Source organism: Rhinoderma darwinii (genome assembly GCF_050947455.1).
Source record: "Rhinoderma darwinii isolate aRhiDar2 chromosome 5 unlocalized genomic scaffold, aRhiDar2.hap1 SUPER_5_unloc_32, whole genome shotgun sequence".
Lineage (NCBI taxonomy): Eukaryota > Metazoa > Chordata > Amphibia > Anura > Rhinodermatidae > Rhinoderma > Rhinoderma darwinii.
In genome coordinates, this window is record NW_027461790.1 from 219,312 (window position 1) to 239,411 (window position 20,100).

General features: G+C 47.8%; 13 non-coding genes across 13 annotated transcripts; all 13 read right to left on the reverse strand.

Moving 5' to 3' along the window:
* Positions 1-1,129: 1,129 nt before the first annotated feature.
* On the reverse strand, positions 1,130-1,320 carry LOC142689858 (U2 spliceosomal RNA). Its single transcript, XR_012858691.1, has one exon. It is a non-coding gene; the product is annotated as a U2 spliceosomal RNA (small nuclear RNA).
* Positions 1,321-2,604: 1,284 nt separating this feature from the next.
* On the reverse strand, positions 2,605-2,795 carry LOC142689859 (U2 spliceosomal RNA). Its single transcript, XR_012858692.1, has one exon. It is a non-coding gene; the product is annotated as a U2 spliceosomal RNA (small nuclear RNA).
* Positions 2,796-4,083: 1,288 nt separating this feature from the next.
* Positions 4,084-4,274, reverse strand: LOC142689860 (U2 spliceosomal RNA). Its single transcript, XR_012858693.1, has one exon. It is a non-coding gene; the product is annotated as a U2 spliceosomal RNA (small nuclear RNA).
* Positions 4,275-5,578: 1,304 nt separating this feature from the next.
* On the reverse strand, positions 5,579-5,769 carry LOC142689861 (U2 spliceosomal RNA). Its single transcript, XR_012858694.1, has one exon. It is a non-coding gene; the product is annotated as a U2 spliceosomal RNA (small nuclear RNA).
* A 1,292-nt stretch (positions 5,770-7,061) lies between these two features.
* On the reverse strand, positions 7,062-7,252 carry LOC142689862 (U2 spliceosomal RNA). The gene has a single exon (XR_012858695.1). It is a non-coding gene; the product is annotated as a U2 spliceosomal RNA (small nuclear RNA).
* Positions 7,253-8,540: 1,288 nt separating this feature from the next.
* Positions 8,541-8,731, reverse strand: LOC142689863 (U2 spliceosomal RNA). The gene has a single exon (XR_012858696.1). It is a non-coding gene; the product is annotated as a U2 spliceosomal RNA (small nuclear RNA).
* A 1,300-nt stretch (positions 8,732-10,031) lies between these two features.
* On the reverse strand, positions 10,032-10,222 carry LOC142689865 (U2 spliceosomal RNA). The gene has a single exon (XR_012858697.1). It is a non-coding gene; the product is annotated as a U2 spliceosomal RNA (small nuclear RNA).
* Positions 10,223-11,506: 1,284 nt separating this feature from the next.
* On the reverse strand, positions 11,507-11,697 carry LOC142689866 (U2 spliceosomal RNA). Its single transcript, XR_012858698.1, has one exon. It is a non-coding gene; the product is annotated as a U2 spliceosomal RNA (small nuclear RNA).
* A 1,289-nt stretch (positions 11,698-12,986) lies between these two features.
* LOC142689867 (U2 spliceosomal RNA) lies at positions 12,987-13,177 on the reverse strand. The gene has a single exon (XR_012858699.1). It is a non-coding gene; the product is annotated as a U2 spliceosomal RNA (small nuclear RNA).
* Positions 13,178-14,464: 1,287 nt separating this feature from the next.
* LOC142689868 (U2 spliceosomal RNA) lies at positions 14,465-14,655 on the reverse strand. The gene has a single exon (XR_012858700.1). It is a non-coding gene; the product is annotated as a U2 spliceosomal RNA (small nuclear RNA).
* Positions 14,656-15,967: 1,312 nt separating this feature from the next.
* On the reverse strand, positions 15,968-16,158 carry LOC142689870 (U2 spliceosomal RNA). The gene has a single exon (XR_012858702.1). It is a non-coding gene; the product is annotated as a U2 spliceosomal RNA (small nuclear RNA).
* A 1,292-nt stretch (positions 16,159-17,450) lies between these two features.
* On the reverse strand, positions 17,451-17,641 carry LOC142689871 (U2 spliceosomal RNA). Its single transcript, XR_012858703.1, has one exon. It is a non-coding gene; the product is annotated as a U2 spliceosomal RNA (small nuclear RNA).
* Positions 17,642-18,917: 1,276 nt separating this feature from the next.
* LOC142689996 (U2 spliceosomal RNA) lies at positions 18,918-19,108 on the reverse strand. Its single transcript, XR_012858816.1, has one exon. It is a non-coding gene; the product is annotated as a U2 spliceosomal RNA (small nuclear RNA).
* Positions 19,109-20,100: the final 992 nt, after the last annotated feature.

The window sequence follows — 20,100 nt, forward strand, 5'->3', positions numbered from 1 at the left end:
CAGACAGGATTTGCTTCTTTTGCTTGCACCACAATGCAGTGCTGAAAGAGGAGGAATCTACATAAAAACGCCTTCCTGGCAACGCCCAAATGCCCTGCTGCCATGCAGATAAACACTGGCAGCGGCAGCAAGTGCATGCCCACAGCCACCCCTTGTTCCTTCACACCTTGTATCAGCTGTAATCCAGTCCAGTCCAGTGCTGCCTGCTGAGCAGCACTGACCAACACTGCCTGGGCCCAGGCTTTTATCTCTGAGGCCCCATTATGATGTCAGAAAGCTGGCTCTGGAATCCTGAGGGCTCCACTATGACACGTGCAAAGTTCCGTCTGAACTTTATATAAGACGGTGAGGCTCAGTCAGTCACTCAGTGTTGCCTGAGAGGGCAACACTGCAACAGCCGGCCGCCAGGCTGTCTTTTTTTTGCACAGCTAGTTGCCTCCAGGAGGCCACAAGAGGGAGACAAGGGACTGCAAAATGGAAAATAGGCATCCACCAACTTTACAGACAACTTCTCCTTGCTCCTACAACCTCCATCCTTGCACAGTTTGTTATTCTTCTAGGTAACATAGTAACAAATCCAAATTGCTGCTCTCTTTGTAGGCAAGCAAGGCTTTGTTGCAACTGCAATTCTTACTTCTTCTTGAAATGTAGGGACGACAGTACATTCCATCACATCCATCTAGTGTACACAGGTAGGTCCATTGTGGCGGGCAGGCGAGCGGGCGGGCTGCTTTATTGGCTGTTTGCTGTTCCCCTACTCCACTCCACTATTTGACTGTTGTGCTGCATCAATCAATCAATCAATCAATCAATCAATCAATCAATCAATCAGTGGCTGGCTCAGGTGCAGCTCTTTAACTTACCTAAAAGGGAGGGCGGAGAGAAGACAAGGAAGGTGAATGAGGTGTTCCAATGTGAAATGCCGGAAACACAGAAACACAGACGACACACAACAAGAGGTGGCAATCGATTCATTAATTGCATTTAATCAATGAGCTCATTATCACTCATGCATTGTCCAACAGGTGTTGAAATAATGGGATTAAAAGGGGAGATCCCTTCAGAAAGACAGAAACAATAGCAAAGACAAAAAACACTTTTGGAATCTGCTTTTAGTCAACACATAAGGAAAGGGTGCACCGGTCCTGGAAATACTGCAATACCAGGTCAATGCGTGGAGTGGACAGAGCAAGCTCTATTTCCATCTCCCTGTTCTAAAAATCCATTTAATATATGGTCCCCAGATAGGGGACGTATCAGATATTAAACTGATAAGAACAGATACTACACTTGATCTTAGCCAAAAGGCCGAGAAGCGATAACCCGAACGGGCCGCGCGTTGCCCGAGCCTGCCCGATACTGCTGTTCAGCCCTTGCAGCGATTCAGCCTACTTCTAGGCAATTCCATGGGGCCCTGCAGGCTCACACACTCACAGCTACACGGGAGGTGAATAAAGGCCGGAGAGGAAGCCAGACAGGATTTGCTTCTTTTGCTTGCACCACAATGCAGTGCTGAAAGAGGAGGAATCTACATAAAAACGCCTTCCTGGCAACGCCCAAATGCCCTGCTGCCATGCAGATAAACACTGGCAGCGGCAGCAAGTGCATGCCCACAGCCACCCCTTGTTCCTTCACACCTTGTATCAGCTGTAATCCAGTCCAGTCCAGTGCTGCCTGCTGAGCAGCACTGACCAACACTGCCTGGGCCCAGGCTTTTATCTCTGAGGCCCCATTATGATGTCAGAAAGCTGGCTCTGGAATCCTGAGGGCTCCACTATGACACGTGCAAAGTTCCGTCTGAACTTTATATAAGACGGTGAGGCTCAGTCAGTCACTCAGTGTTGCCTGAGAGGGCAACACTGCAACAGCCGGCCGCCAGGCTGTCTTTTTTTTGCACAGCTAGTTGCCTCCAGGAGGCCACAAGAGGGAGACAAGGGACTGCAAAATGGAAAATAGGCATCCACCAACTTTACAGACAACTTCTCCTTGCTCCTACAACCTCCATCCTTGCACAGTTTGTTATTCTTCTAGGTAACATAGTAACAAATCCAAATTGCTGCTCTCTTTGTAGGCAAGCAAGGCTTTGTTGCAACTGCAATTCTTACTTCTTCTTGAAATGTAGGGACGACAGTACATTCCATCACATCCATCTAGTGTACACAGGTAGGTCCATTGTGGCGGGCAGGCGAGCGGGCGGGCTGCTTTATTGGCTGTTTGCTGTTCCCCTACTCCACTCCACTATTTGACTGTTGTGCTGCATCAATCAATCAATCAATCAATCAATCAATCAATCAATCAATCAATCAGTGGCTGGCTCAGGTGCAGCTCTTTAACTTACCTAAAAGGGAGGGCGGAGAGAAGACAAGGAAGGTGAATGAGGTGTTCCAATGTGAAATGCCGGAAACACAGAAACACAGACGACACACAACAAGAGGTGGCAATCTATTCATTAATTGCATTTAATCAATGAGCTCATTATCACTCATGCATTGTCCAACAGGTGTTGAAATAATGGGATTAAAAGGGGAGATCCCTTCAGAAAGACAGAAACAATAGCAAAGACAAAAAACACTTTTGGAATCTGCTTTTAGTCAACACATAAGGAAAGGGTGCACCGGTCCTGGAAATACTGCAATACCAGGTCAATGCGTGGAGTGGACAGAGCAAGCTCTATTTCCATCTCCCTGTTCTAAAAATCCATTTAATATATGGTCCCCAGATAGGGGACGTATCAGATATTAAACTGATAAGAACAGATACTACACTTGATCTTAGCCAAAAGGCCGAGAAGCGATAACCCGAACGGGCCGCGCGTTGCCCGAGCCTGCCCGATACTGCTGTTCAGCCCTTGCAGCGATTCAGCCTACTTCTAGGCAATTCCATGGGGCCCTGCAGGCTCACACACTCACAGCTACACGGGAGGTGAATAAAGGCCGGAGAGGAAGCCAGACAGGATTTGCTTCTTTTGCTTGCACCACAATGCAGTGCTGAAAGAGGAGGAATCTACATAAAAACGCCTTCCTGGCAACGCCCAAATGCCCTGCTGCCATGCAGATAAACACTGGCAGCGGCAGCAAGTGCATGCCCACAGCCACCCCTTGTTCCTTCACACCTTGTATCAGCTGTAATCCAGTCCAGTCCAGTGCTGCCTGCTGAGCAGCACTGACCAACACTGCCTGGGCCCAGGCTTTTATCTCTGAGGCCCCATTATGATGTCAGAAAGCTGGCTCTGGAATCCTGAGGGCTCCACTATGACACGTGCAAAGTTCCGTCTGAACTTTATATAAGACGGTGAGGCTCAGTCAGTCACTCAGTGTTGCCTGAGAGGGCAACACTGCAACAGCCGGCCGCCAGGCTGTCTTTTTTTTGCACAGCTAGTTGCCTCCAGGAGGCCACAAGAGGGAGACAAGGGACTGCAAAATGGAAAATAGGCATCCACCAACTTTACAGACAACTTCTCCTTGCTCCTACAACCTCCATCCTTGCACAGTTTGTTATTCTTCTAGGTAACATAGTAACAAATCCAAATTGCTGCTCTCTTTGTAGGCAAGCAAGGCTTTGTTGCAACTGCAATTCTTACTTCTTCTTGAAATGTAGGGACGACAGTACATTCCATCACATCCATCTAGTGTACACAGGTAGGTCCATTGTGGCGGGCAGGCGAGCGGGCGGGCTGCTTTATTGGCTGTTTGCTGTTCCCCTACTCCACTCCACTATTTGACTGTTGTGCTGCATCAATCAATCAATCAATCAATCAATCAATCAATCAATCAATCAATCAATCAGTGGCTGGCTCAGGTGCAGCTCTTTAACTTACCTAAAAGGGAGGGCGGAGAGAAGACAAGGAAGGTGAATGAGGTGTTCCAATGTGAAATGCCGGAAACACAGAAACACAGACGACACACAACAAGAGGTGGCAATCTATTCATTAATTGCATTTAATCAATGAGCTCATTATCACTCATGCATTGTCCAACAGGTGTTGAAATAATGGGATTAAAAGGGGAGATCCCTTCAGAAAGACAGAAACAATAGCAAAGACAAAAAACACTTTTGGAATCTGCTTTTAGTCAACACATAAGGAAAGGGTGCACCGGTCCTGGAAATACTGCAATACCAGGTCAATGCGTGGAGTGGACAGAGCAAGCTCTATTTCCATCTCCCTGTTCTAAAAATCCATTTAATATATGGTCCCCAGATAGGGGACGTATCAGATATTAAACTGATAAGAACAGATACTACACTTGATCTTAGCCAAAAGGCCGAGAAGCGATAACCCGAACGGGCCGCGCGTTGCCCGAGCCTGCCCGATACTGCTGTTCAGCCCTTGCAGCGATTCAGCCTACTTCTAGGCAATTCCATGGGGCCCTGCAGGCTCACACACTCACAGCTACACGGGAGGTGAATAAAGGCCGGAGAGGAAGCCAGACAGGATTTGCTTCTTTTGCTTGCACCACAATGCAGTGCTGAAAGAGGAGGAATCTACATAAAAACGCCTTCCTGGCAACGCCCAAATGCCCTGCTGCCATGCAGATAAACACTGGCAGCGGCAGCAAGTGCATGCCCACAGCCACCCCTTGTTCCTTCACACCTTGTATCAGCTGTAATCCAGTCCAGTCCAGTGCTGCCTGCTGAGCAGCACTGACCAACACTGCCTGGGCCCAGGCTTTTATCTCTGAGGCCCCATTATGATGTCAGAAAGCTGGCTCTGGAATCCTGAGGGCTCCACTATGACACGTGCAAAGTTCCGTCTGAACTTTATATAAGACGGTGAGGCTCAGTCAGTCACTCAGTGTTGCCTGAGAGGGCAACACTGCAACAGCCGGCCGCCAGGCTGTCTTTTTTTTGCACAGCTAGTTGCCTCCAGGAGGCCACAAGAGGGAGACAAGGGACTGCAAAATGGAAAATAGGCATCCACCAACTTTACAGACAACTTCTCCTTGCTCCTACAACCTCCATCCTTGCACAGTTTGTTATTCTTCTAGGTAACATAGTAACAAATCCAAATTGCTGCTCTCTTTGTAGGCAAGCAAGGCTTTGTTGCAACTGCAATTCTTACTTCTTCTTGAAATGTAGGGACGACAGTACATTCCATCACATCCATCTAGTGTACACAGGTAGGTCCATTGTGGCGGGCAGGCGAGCGGGCGGGCTGCTTTATTGGCTGTTTGCTGTTCCCCTACTCCACTCCACTATTTGACTGTTGTGCTGCATCAATCAATCAATCAATCAATCAATCAATCAATCAATCAATCAATCAATCAATCAATCAATCAATCAGTGGCTGGCTCAGGTGCAGCTCTTTAACTTACCTAAAAGGGAGGGCGGAGAGAAGACAAGGAAGGTGAATGAGGTGTTCCAATGTGAAATGCCGGAAACACAGAAACAGAGACGACACACAACAAGAGGTGGCAATCTATTCATTAATTGCATTTAATCAATGAGCTCATTATCACTCATGCATTGTCCAACAGGTGTTGAAATAATGGGATTAAAAGGGGAGATCCCTTCAGAAAGACAGAAACAATAGCAAAGACAAAAAACACTTTTGGAATCTGCTTTTAGTCAACACATAAGGAAAGGGTGCACCGGTCCTGGAAATACTGCAATACCAGGTCAATGCGTGGAGTGGACAGAGCAAGCTCTATTTCCATCTCCCTGTTCTAAAAATCCATTTAATATATGGTCCCCAGATAGGGGACGTATCAGATATTAAACTGATAAGAACAGATACTACACTTGATCTTAGCCAAAAGGCCGAGAAGCGATAACCCGAACGGGCCGCGCGTTGCCCGAGCCTGCCCGATACTGCTGTTCAGCCCTTGCAGCGATTCAGCCTACTTCTAGGCAATTCCATGGGGCCCTGCAGGCTCACACACTCACAGCTACACGGGAGGTGAATAAAGGCCGGAGAGGAAGCCAGACAGGATTTGCTTCTTTTGCTTGCACCACAATGCAGTGCTGAAAGAGGAGGAATCTACATAAAAACGCCTTCCTGGCAACGCCCAAATGCCCTGCTGCCATGCAGATAAACACTGGCAGCGGCAGCAAGTGCATGCCCACAGCCACCCCTTGTTCCTTCACACCTTGTATCAGCTGTAATCCAGTCCAGTCCAGTGCTGCCTGCTGAGCAGCACTGACCAACACTGCCTGGGCCCAGGCTTTTATCTCTGAGGCCCCATTATGATGTCAGAAAGCTGGCTCTGGAATCCTGAGGGCTCCACTATGACACGTGCAAAGTTCCGTCTGAACTTTATATAAGACGGTGAGGCTCAGTCAGTCACTCAGTGTTGCCTGAGAGGGCAACACTGCAACAGCCGGCCGCCAGGCTGTCTTTTTTTTGCACAGCTAGTTGCCTCCAGGAGGCCACAAGAGGGAGACAAGGGACTGCAAAATGGAAAATAGGCATCCACCAACTTTACAGACAACTTCTCCTTGCTCCTACAACCTCCATCCTTGCACAGTTTGTTATTCTTCTAGGTAACATAGTAACAAATCCAAATTGCTGCTCTCTTTGTAGGCAAGCAAGGCTTTGTTGCAACTGCAATTCTTACTTCTTCTTGAAATGTAGGGACGACAGTACATTCCATCACATCCATCTAGTGTACACAGGTAGGTCCATTGTGGCGGGCAGGCGAGCGGGCGGGCTGCTTTATTGGCTGTTTGCTGTTCCCCTACTCCACTCCACTATTTGACTGTTGTGCTGCATCAATCAATCAATCAATCAATCAATCAATCAATCAATCAATCAATCAATCAATCAGTGGCTGGCTCAGGTGCAGCTCTTTAACTTACCTAAAAGGGAGGGCGGAGAGAAGACAAGGAAGGTGAATGAGGTGTTCCAATGTGAAATGCCGGAAACACAGAAACACAGACGACACACAACAAGAGGTGGCAATCTATTCATTAATTGCATTTAATCAATGAGCTCATTATCACTCATGCATTGTCCAACAGGTGTTGAAATAATGGGATTAAAAGGGGAGATCCCTTCAGAAAGACAGAAACAATAGCAAAGACAAAAAACACTTTTGGAATCTGCTTTTAGTCAACACATAAGGAAAGGGTGCACCGGTCCTGGAAATACTGCAATACCAGGTCAATGCGTGGAGTGGACAGAGCAAGCTCTATTTCCATCTCCCTGTTCTAAAAATCCATTTAATATATGGTCCCCAGATAGGGGACGTATCAGATATTAAACTGATAAGAACAGATACTACACTTGATCTTAGCCAAAAGGCCGAGAAGCGATAACCCGAACGGGCCGCGCGTTGCCCGAGCCTGCCCGATACTGCTGTTCAGCCCTTGCAGCGATTCAGCCTACTTCTAGGCAATTCCATGGGGCCCTGCAGGCTCACACACTCACAGCTACACGGGAGGTGAATAAAGGCCGGAGAGGAAGCCAGACAGGATTTGCTTCTTTTGCTTGCACCACAATGCAGTGCTGAAAGAGGAGGAATCTACATAAAAACGCCTTCCTGGCAACGCCCAAATGCCCTGCTGCCATGCAGATAAACACTGGCAGCGGCAGCAAGTGCATGCCCACAGCCACCCCTTGTTCCTTCACACCTTGTATCAGCTGTAATCCAGTCCAGTCCAGTGCTGCCTGCTGAGCAGCACTGACCAACACTGCCTGGGCCCAGGCTTTTATCTCTGAGGCCCCATTATGATGTCAGAAAGCTGGCTCTGGAATCCTGAGGGCTCCACTATGACACGTGCAAAGTTCCGTCTGAACTTTATATAAGACGGTGAGGCTCAGTCAGTCACTCAGTGTTGCCTGAGAGGGCAACACTGCAACAGCCGGCCGCCAGGCTGTCTTTTTTTTGCACAGCTAGTTGCCTCCAGGAGGCCACAAGAGGGAGACAAGGGACTGCAAAATGGAAAATAGGCATCCACCAACTTTACAGACAACTTCTCCTTGCTCCTACAACCTCCATCCTTGCACAGTTTGTTATTCTTCTAGGTAACATAGTAACAAATCCAAATTGCTGCTCTCTTTGTAGGCAAGCAAGGCTTTGTTGCAACTGCAATTCTTACTTCTTCTTGAAATGTAGGGACGACAGTACATTCCATCACATCCATCTAGTGTACACAGGTAGGTCCATTGTGGCGGGCAGGCGAGCGGGCGGGCTGCTTTATTGGCTGTTTGCTGTTCCCCTACTCCACTCCACTATTTGACTGTTGTGCTGCATCAATCAATCAATCAATCAATCAATCAATCAATCAATCAATCAATCAATCAGTGGCTGGCTCAGGTGCAGCTCTTTAACTTACCTAAAAGGGAGGGCGGAGAGAAGACAAGGAAGGTGAATGAGGTGTTCCAATGTGAAATGCCGGAAACACAGAAACACAGACGACACACAACAAGAGGTGGCAATCTATTCATTAATTGCATTTAATCAATGAGCTCATTATCACTCATGCATTGTCCAACAGGTGTTGAAATAATGGGATTAAAAGGGGAGATCCCTTCAGAAAGACAGAAACAATAGCAAAGACAAAAAACACTTTTGGAATCTGCTTTTAGTCAACACATAAGGAAAGGGTGCACCGGTCCTGGAAATACTGCAATACCAGGTCAATGCGTGGAGTGGACAGAGCAAGCTCTATTTCCATCTCCCTGTTCTAAAAATCCATTTAATATATGGTCCCCAGATAGGGGACGTATCAGATATTAAACTGATAAGAACAGATACTACACTTGATCTTAGCCAAAAGGCCGAGAAGCGATAACCCGAACGGGCCGCGCGTTGCCCGAGCCTGCCCGATACTGCTGTTCAGCCCTTGCAGCGATTCAGCCTACTTCTAGGCAATTCCATGGGGCCCTGCAGGCTCACACACTCACAGCTACACGGGAGGTGAATAAAGGCCGGAGAGGAAGCCAGACAGGATTTGCTTCTTTTGCTTGCACCACAATGCAGTGCTGAAAGAGGAGGAATCTACATAAAAACGCCTTCCTGGCAACGCCCAAATGCCCTGCTGCCATGCAGATAAACACTGGCAGCGGCAGCAAGTGCATGCCCACAGCCACCCCTTGTTCCTTCACACCTTGTATCAGCTGTAATCCAGTCCAGTCCAGTGCTGCCTGCTGAGCAGCACTGACCAACACTGCCTGGGCCCAGGCTTTTATCTCTGAGGCCCCATTATGATGTCAGAAAGCTGGCTCTGGAATCCTGAGGGCTCCACTATGACACGTGCAAAGTTCCGTCTGAACTTTATATAAGACGGTGAGGCTCAGTCAGTCACTGAGTGTTGCCTGAGAGGGCAACACTGCAACAGCCGGCCGCCAGGCTGTCTTTTTTTTGCACAGCTAGTTGCCTCCAGGAGGCCACAAGAGGGAGACAAGGGACTGCAAAATGGAAAATAGGCATCCACCAACTTTACAGACAACTTCTCCTTGCTCCTACAACCTCCATCCTTGCACAGTTTGTTATTCTTCTAGGTAACATAGTAACAAATCCAAATTGCTGCTCTCTTTGTAGGCAAGCAAGGCTTTGTTGCAACTGCAATTCTTACTTCTTCTTGAAATGTAGGGACGACAGTACATTCCATCACATCCATCTAGTGTACACAGGTAGGTCCATTGTGGCGGGCAGGCGAGCGGGCGGGCTGCTTTATTGGCTGTTTGCTGTTCCCCTACTCCACTCCACTATTTGACTGTTGTGCTGCATCAATCAATCAATCAATCAATCAATCAATCAATCAATCAATCAATCAATCAATCAATCAATCAGTGGCTGGCTCAGGTGCAGCTCTTTAACTTACCTAAAAGGGAGGGCGGAGAGAAGACAAGGAAGGTGAATGAGGTGTTCCAATGTGAAATGCCGGAAACACAGAAACACAGACGACACACAACAAGAGGTGGCAATCTATTCATTAATTGCATTTAATCAATGAGCTCATTATCACTCATGCATTGTCCAACAGGTGTTGAAATAATGGGATTAAAAGGGGAGATCCCTTCAGAAAGACAGAAACAATAGCAAAGACAAAAAACACTTTTGGAATCTGCTTTTAGTCAACACATAAGGAAAGGGTGCACCGGTCCTGGAAATACTGCAATACCAGGTCAATGCGTGGAGTGGACAGAGCAAGCTCTATTTCCATCTCCCTGTTCTAAAAATCCATTTAATATATGGTCCCCAGATAGGGGACGTATCAGATATTAAACTGATAAGAACAGATACTACACTTGATCTTAGCCAAAAGGCCGAGAAGCGATAACCCGAACGGGCCGCGCGTTGCCCGAGCCTGCCCGATACTGCTGTTCAGCCCTTGCAGCGATTCAGCCTACTTCTAGGCAATTCCATGGGGCCCTGCAGGCTCACACACTCACAGCTACACGGGAGGTGAATAAAGGCCGGAGAGGAAGCCAGACAGGATTTGCTTCTTTTGCTTGCACCACAATGCAGTGCTGAAAGAGGAGGAATCTACATAAAAACGCCTTCCTGGCAACGCCCAAATGCCCTGCTGCCATGCAGATAAACACTGGCAGCGGCAGCAAGTGCATGCCCACAGCCACCCCTTGTTCCTTCACACCTTGTATCAGCTGTAATCCAGTCCAGTCCAGTGCTGCCTGCTGAGCAGCACTGACCAACACTGCCTGGGCCCAGGCTTTTATCTCTGAGGCCCCATTATGATGTCAGAAAGCTGGCTCTGGAATCCTGAGGGCTCCACTATGACACGTGCAAAGTTCCGTCTGAACTTTATATAAGACGGTGAGGCTCAGTCAGTCACTCAGTGTTGCCTGAGAGGGCAACACTGCAACAGCCGGCCGCCAGGCTGTCTTTTTTTTGCACAGCTAGTTGCCTCTAGGAGGCCACAAGAGGGAGACAAGGGACTGCAAAATGGAAAATAGGCATCCACCAACTTTACAGACAACTTCTCCTTGCTCCTACAACCTCCATCCTTGCACAGTTTGTTATTCTTCTAGGTAACATAGTAACAAATCCAAATTGCTGCTCTCTTTGTAGGCAAGCAAGGCTTTGTTGCAACTGCAATTCTTACTTCTTCTTGAAATGTAGGGACGACAGTACATTCCATCACATCCATCTAGTGTACACAGGTAGGTCCATTGTGGCGGGCAGGCGAGCGGGCGGGCTGCTTTATTGGCTGTTTGCTGTTCCCCTACTCCACTCCACTATTTGACTGTTGTGCTGCATCAATCAATCAATCAATCAATCAATCAATCAATCAATCAATCAATCAGTGGCTGGCTCAGGTGCAGCTCTTTAACTTACCTAAAAGGGAGGGCGGAGAGAAGACAAGGAAGGTGAATGAGGTGTTCCAATGTGAAATGCCGGAAACACAGAAACACAGACGACACACAACAAGAGGTGGCAATCTATTCATTAATTGCATTTAATCAATGAGCTCATTATCACTCATGCATTGTCCAACAGGTGTTGAAATAATGGGATTAAAAGGGGAGATCCCTTCAGAAAGACAGAAACAATAGCAAAGACAAAAAACACTTTTGGAATCTGCTTTTAGTCAACACATAAGGAAAGGGTGCACCGGTCCTGGAAATACTGCAATACCAGGTCAATGCGTGGAGTGGACAGAGCAAGCTCTATTTCCATCTCCCTGTTCTAAAAATCCATTTAATATATGGTCCCCAGATAGGGGACGTATCAGATATTAAACTGATAAGAACAGATACTACACTTGATCTTAGCCAAAAGGCCGAGAAGCGATAACCCGAACGGGCCGCGCGTTGCCCGAGCCTGCCCGATACTGCTGTTCAGCCCTTGCAGCGATTCAGCCTACTTCTAGGCAATTCCATGGGGCCCTGCAGGCTCACACACTCACAGCTACACGGGAGGTGAATAAAGGCCGGAGAGGAAGCCAGACAGGATTTGCTTCTTTTGCTTGCACCACAATGCAGTGCTGAAAGAGGAGGAATCTACATAAAAACGCCTTCCTGGCAACGCCCAAATGCCCTGCTGCCATGCAGATAAACACTGGCAGCGGCAGCAAGTGCATGCCCACAGCCACCCCTTGTTCCTTCACACCTTGTATCAGCTGTAATCCAGTCCAGTCCAGTGCTGCCTGCTGAGCAGCACTGACCAACACTGCCTGGGCCCAGGCTTTTATCTCTGAGGCCCCATTATGATGTCAGAAAGCTGGCTCTGGAATCCTGAGGGCTCCACTATGACACGTGCAAAGTTCCGTCTGAACTTTATATAAGACGGTGAGGCTCAGTCAGTCACTCAGTGTTGCCTGAGAGGGCAACACTGCAACAGCCGGCCGCCAGGCTGTCTTTTTTTTGCACAGCTAGTTGCCTCCAGGAGGCCACAAGAGGGAGACAAGGGACTGCAAAATGGAAAATAGGCATCCACCAACTTTACAGACAACTTCTCCTTGCTCCTACAACCTCCATCCTTGCACAGTTTGTTATTCTTCTAGGTAACATAGTAACAAATCCAAATTGCTGCTCTCTTTGTAGGCAAGCAAGGCTTTGTTGCAACTGCAATTCTTACTTCTTCTTGAAATGTAGGGACGACAGTACATTCCATCACATCCATCTAGTGTACACAGGTAGGTCCATTGTGGCGGGCAGGCGAGCGGGCGGGCTGCTTTATTGGCTGTTTGCTGTTCCCCTACTCCACTCCACTATTTGACTGTTGTGCTGCAATCAATCAATCAATCAATCAATCAATCAATCAATCAATCAATCAATCAATCAGTGGCTGGCTCAGGTGCAGCTCTTTAACTTACCTAAAAGGGAGGGCGGAGAGAAGACAAGGAAGGTGAATGAGGTGTTCCAATGTGAAATGCCGGAAACACAGAAACACAGACGACACACAACAAGAGGTGGCAATCTATTCATTAATTGCATTTAATCAATGAGCTCATTATCACTCATGCATTGTCCAACAGGTGTTGAAATAATGGGATTAAAAGGGGAGATCCCTTCAGAAAGACAGAAACAATAGCAAAGACAAAAAACACTTTTGGAATCTGCTTTTAGTCAACACATAAGGAAAGGGTGCACCGGTCCTGGAAATACTGCAATACCAGGTCAATGCGTGGAGTGGACAGAGCAAGCTCTATTTCCATCTCCCTGTTCTAAAAATCCATTTAATATATGGTCCCCAGATAGGGGACGTATCAGATATTAAACTGATAAGAACAGATACTACACTTGATCTTAGCCAAAAGGCCGAGAAGCGATAACCCGAACGGGCCGCGCGTTGCCCGAGCCTGCCCGATACTGCTGTTCAGCCCTTGCAGCGATTCAGCCTACTTCTAGGCAATTCCATGGGGCCCTGCAGGCTCACACACTCACAGCTACACGGGAGGTGAATAAAGGCCGGAGAGGAAGCCAGACAGGATTTGCTTCTTTTGCTTGCACCACAATGCAGTGCTGAAAGAGGAGGAATCTACATAAAAACGCCTTCCTGGCAACGCCCAAATGCCCTGCTGCCATGCAGATAAACACTGGCAGCGGCAGCAAGTGCATGCCCACAGCCACCCCTTGTTCCTTCACACCTTGTATCAGCTGTAATCCAGTCCAGTCCAGTGCTGCCTGCTGAGCAGCACTGACCAACACTGCCTGGGCCCAGGCTTTTATCTCTGAGGCCCCATTATGATGTCAGAAAGCTGGCTCTGGAATCCTGAGGGCTCCACTATGACACGTGCAAAGTTCCGTCTGAACATTATATAAGACGGTGAGGCTCAGTCAGTCACTCAGTGTTGCCTGAGAGGGCAACACTGCAACAGCCGGCCGCCAGGCTGTCTTTTTTTTGCACAGCTAGTTGCCTCCAGGAGGCCACAAGAGGGAGACAAGGGACTGCAAAATGGAAAATAGGCATCCACCAACTTTACAGACAACTTCTCCTTGCTCCTACAACCTCCATCCTTGCACAGTTTGTTATTCTTCTAGGTAACAGGTAACATAGTAACAAATCCAAATTGCTGCTCTCTTTGTAGGCAAGCAAGGCTTTGTTGCAACTGCAATTCTTACTTCTTCTTGAAATGTAGGGACGACAGTACATTCCATCACATCCATCTAGTGTACACAGGTAGGTCCATTGTGGCGGGCAGGCGAGCGGGCGGGCTGCTTTATTGGCTGTTTGCTGTTCCCCTACTCCACTCCACTATTTGACTGTTGTGCTGCATCAATCAATCAATCAATCAATCAATCAATCAATCAATCAATCAGTGGCTGGCTCAGGTGCAGCTCTTTAACTTACCTAAAAGGGAGGGCGGAGAGAAGACAAGGAAGGTGAATGAGGTGTTCCAATGTGAAATGCCGGAAACACAGAAACACAGACGACACACAACAAGAGGTGGCAATCTATTCATTAATTGCATTTAATCAATGAGCTCATTATCACTCATGCATTGTCCAACAGGTGTTGAAATAATGGGATTAAAAGGGGAGATCCCTTCAGAAAGACAGAAACAATAGCAAAGACAAAAAACACTTTTGGAATCTGCTTTTAGTCAACACATAAGGAAAGGGTGCACCGGTCCTGGAAATACTGCAATACCAGGTCAATGCGTGGAGTGGACAGAGCAAGCTCTATTTCCATCTCCCTGTTCTAAAAATCCATTTAATATATGGTCCCCAGATAGGGGACGTATCAGATATTAAACTGATAAGAACAGATACTACACTTGATCTTAGCCAAAAGGCCGAGAAGCGATAACCCGAACGGGCCGCGCGTTGCCCGAGCCTGCCCGATACTGCTGTTCAGCCCTTGCAGCGATTCAGCCTACTTCTAGGCAATTCCATGGGGCCCTGCAGGCTCACACACTCACAGCTACACGGGAGGTGAATAAAGGCCGGAGAGGAAGCCAGACAGGATTTGCTTCTTTTGCTTGCACCACAATGCAGTGCTGAAAGAGGAGGAATCTACATAAAAACGCCTTCCTGGCAACGCCCAAATGCCCTGCTGCCATGCAGATAAACACTGGCAGCGGCAGCAAATGCATGCCCACAGCCACCCCTTGTTCCTTCACACCTTGTATCAGCTGTAATCCAGTCCAGTCCAGTGCTGCCTGCTGAGCAGCACTGACCAACACTGCCTGGGCCCAGGCTTTTATCTCTGAGGCCCCATTATGATGTCAGAAAGCTGGCTCTGGAATCCTGAGGGCTCCACTATGACACGTGCAAAGTTCCGTCTGAACTTTATATAAGACGGTGAGGCTCAGTCAGTCACTCAGTGTTGCCTGAGAGGGCAACACTGCAACAGCCGGCCGCCAGGCTGTCTTTTTTTTGCACAGCTAGTTGCCTCCAGGAGGCCACAACTCCAGGAGGCCACAAGAGGGAGACAAGGGACTGCAAAATGGAAAATAGGCATCCACCAACTTTACAGACAACTTCTCCTTGCTCCTACAACCTCCATCCTTGCACAGTTTGTTATTCTTCTAGGTAACATAGTAACAAATCCAAATTGCTGCTCTCTTTGTAGGCAAGCAAGGCTTTGTTGCAACTGCAATTCTTACTTCTTCTTGAAATGTAGGGACGACAGTACATTCCATCACATCCATCTAGTGTACACAGGTAGGTCCATTGTGGCGGGCAGGCGAGCGGGCGGGCTGCTTTATTGGCTGTTTGCTGTTCCCCTACTCCACTCCACTATTTGACTGTTGTGCTGCATCAATCAATCAATCAATCAATCAATCAATCAATCAATCAATCAATCAATCAATCAATCAGTGGCTGGCTCAGGTGCAGCTCTTTAACTTACCTAAAAGGGAGGGCGGAGAGAAGACAAGGAAGGTGAATGAGGTGTTCCAATGTGAAATGCCGGAAACACAGAAACACAGACGACACACAACAAGAGGTGGCAATCTATTCATTAATTGCATTTAATCAATGAGCTCATTATCACTCATGCATTGTCCAACAGGTGTTGAAATAATGGGATTAAAAGGGGAGATCCCTTCAGAAAGACAGAAACAATAGCAAAGACAAAAAACACTTTTGGAATCTGCTTTTAGTCAACACATAAGGAAAGGGTGCACCGGTCCTGGAAATACTGCAATACCAGGTCAATGCGTGGAGTGGACAGAGCAAGCTCTATTTCCATCTCCCTGTTCTAAAAATCCATTTAATATATGGTCCCCAGATAGGGGACGTATCAGATATTAAACTGATAAGAACAGATACTACACTTGATCTTAGCCAAAAGGCCGAGAAGCGATAACCCGAACGGGCCGCGCGTTGCCCGAGCCTGCCCGATACTGCTGTTCAGCCCTTGCAGCGATTCAGCCTACTTCTAGGCAATTCCATGGGGCCCTGCAGGCTCACACACTCACAGCTACACGGGAGGTGAATAAAGGCCGGAGAGGAAGCCAGACAGGATTTGCTTCTTTTGCTTGCACCACAATGCAGTGCTGAAAGAGGAGGAATCTACATAAAAACGCCTTCCTGGCAACGCCCAAATGCCCTGCTGCCATGCAGATAAACACTGGCAGCGGCAGCAAGTGCATGCCCACAGCCACCCCTTGTTCCTTCACACCTTGTATCAGCTGTAATCCAGTCCAGTCCAGTGCTGCCTGCTGAGCAGCACTGACCAACACTGCCTGGGCCCAGGCTTTTATCTCTGAGGCCCCATTATGATGTCAGAAAGCTGGCTCTGGAATCCTGAGGGCTCCACTATGACACGTGCAAAGTTCCGTCTGAACTTTATATAAGACGGTGAGGCTCAGTCAGTCACTCAGTGTTGCCTGAGAGGGCAACACTGCAACAGCCGGCCGCCAGGCTGTCTTTTTTTTGCACAGCTAGTTGCCTCCAGGAGGCCACAAGAGGGAGACAAGGGACTGCAAAATGGAAAATAGGCATCCACCAACTTTACAGACAACTTCTCCTTGCTCCTACAACCTCCATCCTTGCACAGTTTGTTATTCTTCTAGGTAACATAGTAACAAATCCAAATTGCTGCTCTCTTTGTAGGCAAGCAAGGCTTTGTTGCAACTGCAATTCTTACTTCTTCTTGAAATGTAGGGACGACAGTACATTCCATCACATCCATCTAGTGTACACAGGTAGGTCCATTGTGGCGGGCAGGCGAGCGGGCGGGCTGCTTTATTGGCTGTTTGCTGTTCCCCTACTCCACTCCACTATTTGACTGTTGTGCTGCATCAATCAATCAATCAATCAATCAATCAATCAATCAATCAATCAATCAATCAATCAGTGGCTGGCTCAGGTGCAGCTCTTTAACTTACCTAAAAGGGAGGGCGGAGAGAAGACAAGGAAGGTGAATGAGGTGTTCCAATGTGAAATGCCGGAAACACAGAAACACAGACGACACACAACAAGAGGTGGCAATCTATTCATTAATTGCATTTAATCAATGAGCTCATTATCACTCATGCATTGTCCAACAGGTGTTGAAATAATGGGATTAAAAGGGGAGATCCCTTCAGAAAGACAGAAACAATAGCAAAGACAAAAAACACTTTTGGAATCTGCTTTTAGTCAACACATAAGGAAAGGGTGCACCGGTCCTGGAAATACTGCAATACCAGGTCAATGCGTGGAGTGGACAGAGCAAGCTCTATTTCCATCTCCCTGTTCTAAAAATCCATTTAATATATGGTCCCCAGATAGGGGACGTATCAGATATTAAACTGATAAGAACAGATACTACACTTGATCTTAGCCAAAAGGCCGAGAAGCGATAACCCGAACGGGCCGCGCGTTGCCCGAGCCTGCCCGATACTGCTGTTCAGCCCTTGCAGCGATTCAGCCTACTTCTAGGCAATTCCATGGGGCCCTGCAGGCTCACACACTCACAGCTACACGGGAGGTGAATAAAGGCCGGAGAGGAAGCCAGACAGGATTTGCTTCTTTTGCTTGCACCACAATGCAGTGCTGAAAGAGGAGGAATCTACATAAAAACGCCTTCCTGGCAACGCCCAAATGCCATGCTGCCATGCAGATAAACACTGGCAGCGGCAGCAAGTGCATGCCCACAGCCACCCCTTGTTCCTTCACACCTTGTATCAGCTGTAATCCAGTCCAGTCCAGTGCTGCCTGCTGAGCAGCACTGACCAACACTGCCTGGGCCCAGGCTTTTATCTCTGAGGCCCCATTATGATGTCAGAAAGCTGGCTCTGGAATCCTGAGGGCTCCACTATGACACGTGCAAAGTTCCGTCTGAACTTTATATAAGACGGTGAGGCTCAGTCAGTCACTCAGTGTTGCCTGAGAGGGCAACACTGCAACAGCCGGCCGCCAGGCTGTCTTTTTTTTGCACAGCTAGTTGCCTCCAGGAGGCCACAAGAGGGAGACAAGGGACTGCAAAATGGAAAATAGGCATCCACCAACTTTACAGACAACTTCTCCTTGCTCCTACAACCTCCATCCTTGCACAGTTTGTTATTCTTCTAGGTAACATAGTAACAAATCCAAATTGCTGCTCTCTTTGTAGGCAAGCAAGGCTTTGTTGCAACTGCAATTCTTACTTCTTCTTGAAATGTAGGGACGACAGTACATTCCATCACATCCATCTAGTGTACACAGGTAGGTCCATTGTGGCGGGCAGGCGAGCGGGCGGGCTGCTTTATTGGCTGTTTGCTGTTCCCCTACTCCACTCCACTATTTGACTGTTGTGCTGCATCAATCAATCAATCAATCAATCAATCAATCAATCAATCAGTGGCTGGCTCAGGTGCAGCTCTTTAACTTACCTAAAAGGGAGGGCGGAGAGAAGACAAGGAAGGTGAATGAGGTGTTCCAATGTGAAATGCCGGAAACACAGAAACACAGACGACACACAACAAGAGGTGGCAATCTATTCATTAATTGCATTTAATCAATGAGCTCATTATCACTCATGCATTGTCCAACAGGTGTTGAAATAATGGGATTAAAAGGGGAGATCCCTTCAGAAAGACAGAAACAATAGCAAAGACAAAAAACACTTTTGGAATCTGCTTTTAGTCAACACATAAGGAAAGGGTGCACCGGTCCTGGAAATACTGCAATACCAGGTCAATGCGGGGAGTGGACAGAGCAAGCTCTATTTCCATCTCCCTGTTCTAAAAATCCATTTAATATATGGTCCCCAGATAGGGGACGTATCAGATATTAAACTGATAAGAACAGATACTACACTTGATCTTAGCCAAAAGGCCGAGAAGCGATAACCCGAACGGGCCGCGCGTTGCCCGAGCCTGCCCGATACTGCTGTTCAGCCCTTGCAGCGATTCAGCCTACTTCTAGGCAATTCCATGGGGCCCTGCAGGCTCACACACTCACAGCTACACGGGAGGTGAATAAAGGCCGGAGAGGAAGCCAGACAGGATTTGCTTCTTTTGCTTGCACCACAATGCAGTGCTGAAAGAGGAGGAATCTACATAAAAACGCCTTCCTGGCAACGCCCAAATGCCCTGCTGCCATGCAGATAAACACTGGCAGCGGCAGCAAGTGCATGCCCACAGCCACCCCTTGTTCCTTCACACCTTGTATCAGCTGTAATCCAGTCCAGTCCAGTGCTGCCTGCTGAGCAGCACTGACCAACACTGCCTGGGCCCAGGCTTTTATCTCTGAGGCCCCATTATGATGTCAGAAAGCTGGCTCTGGAATCCTGAGGGCTCCACTATGACACGTGCAAAGTTCCGTCTGAACTTTATATAAGACGGTGAGGCTCAGTCAGTCACTCAGTGTTGCCTGAGAGGGCAACACTGCAACAGCCGGCCGCCAGGCTGTCTTTTTTTTGCACAGCTAGTTGCCTCCAGGAGGCCACAAGAGGGAGACAAGGGACTGCAAAATGGAAAATAGGCATCCACCAACTTTACAGACAACTTCTCCTTGCTCCTACAACCTCCATCCTTGCACAGTTTGTTATTCTTCTAGGTAACATAGTAACAAATCCAAATTGCTGCTCTCTTTGTAGGCAAGCAAGGCTTTGTTGCAACTGCAATTCTTACTTCTTCTTGAAATGTAGGGACGACAGTACATTCCATTACATCCATCTAGTGTACACAGGTAGGTCCATTGTGGCGGGCAGGTGAGCGGGCGGGCTGCTTTATTGGCTGTTTGCTGTTCCCCTACTCCACTCCACTATTTGACTGTTGTGCTGCATCAATCAATCAATCAATCAATCAATCAATCAATCAATCAATCAGTGGCTGGCT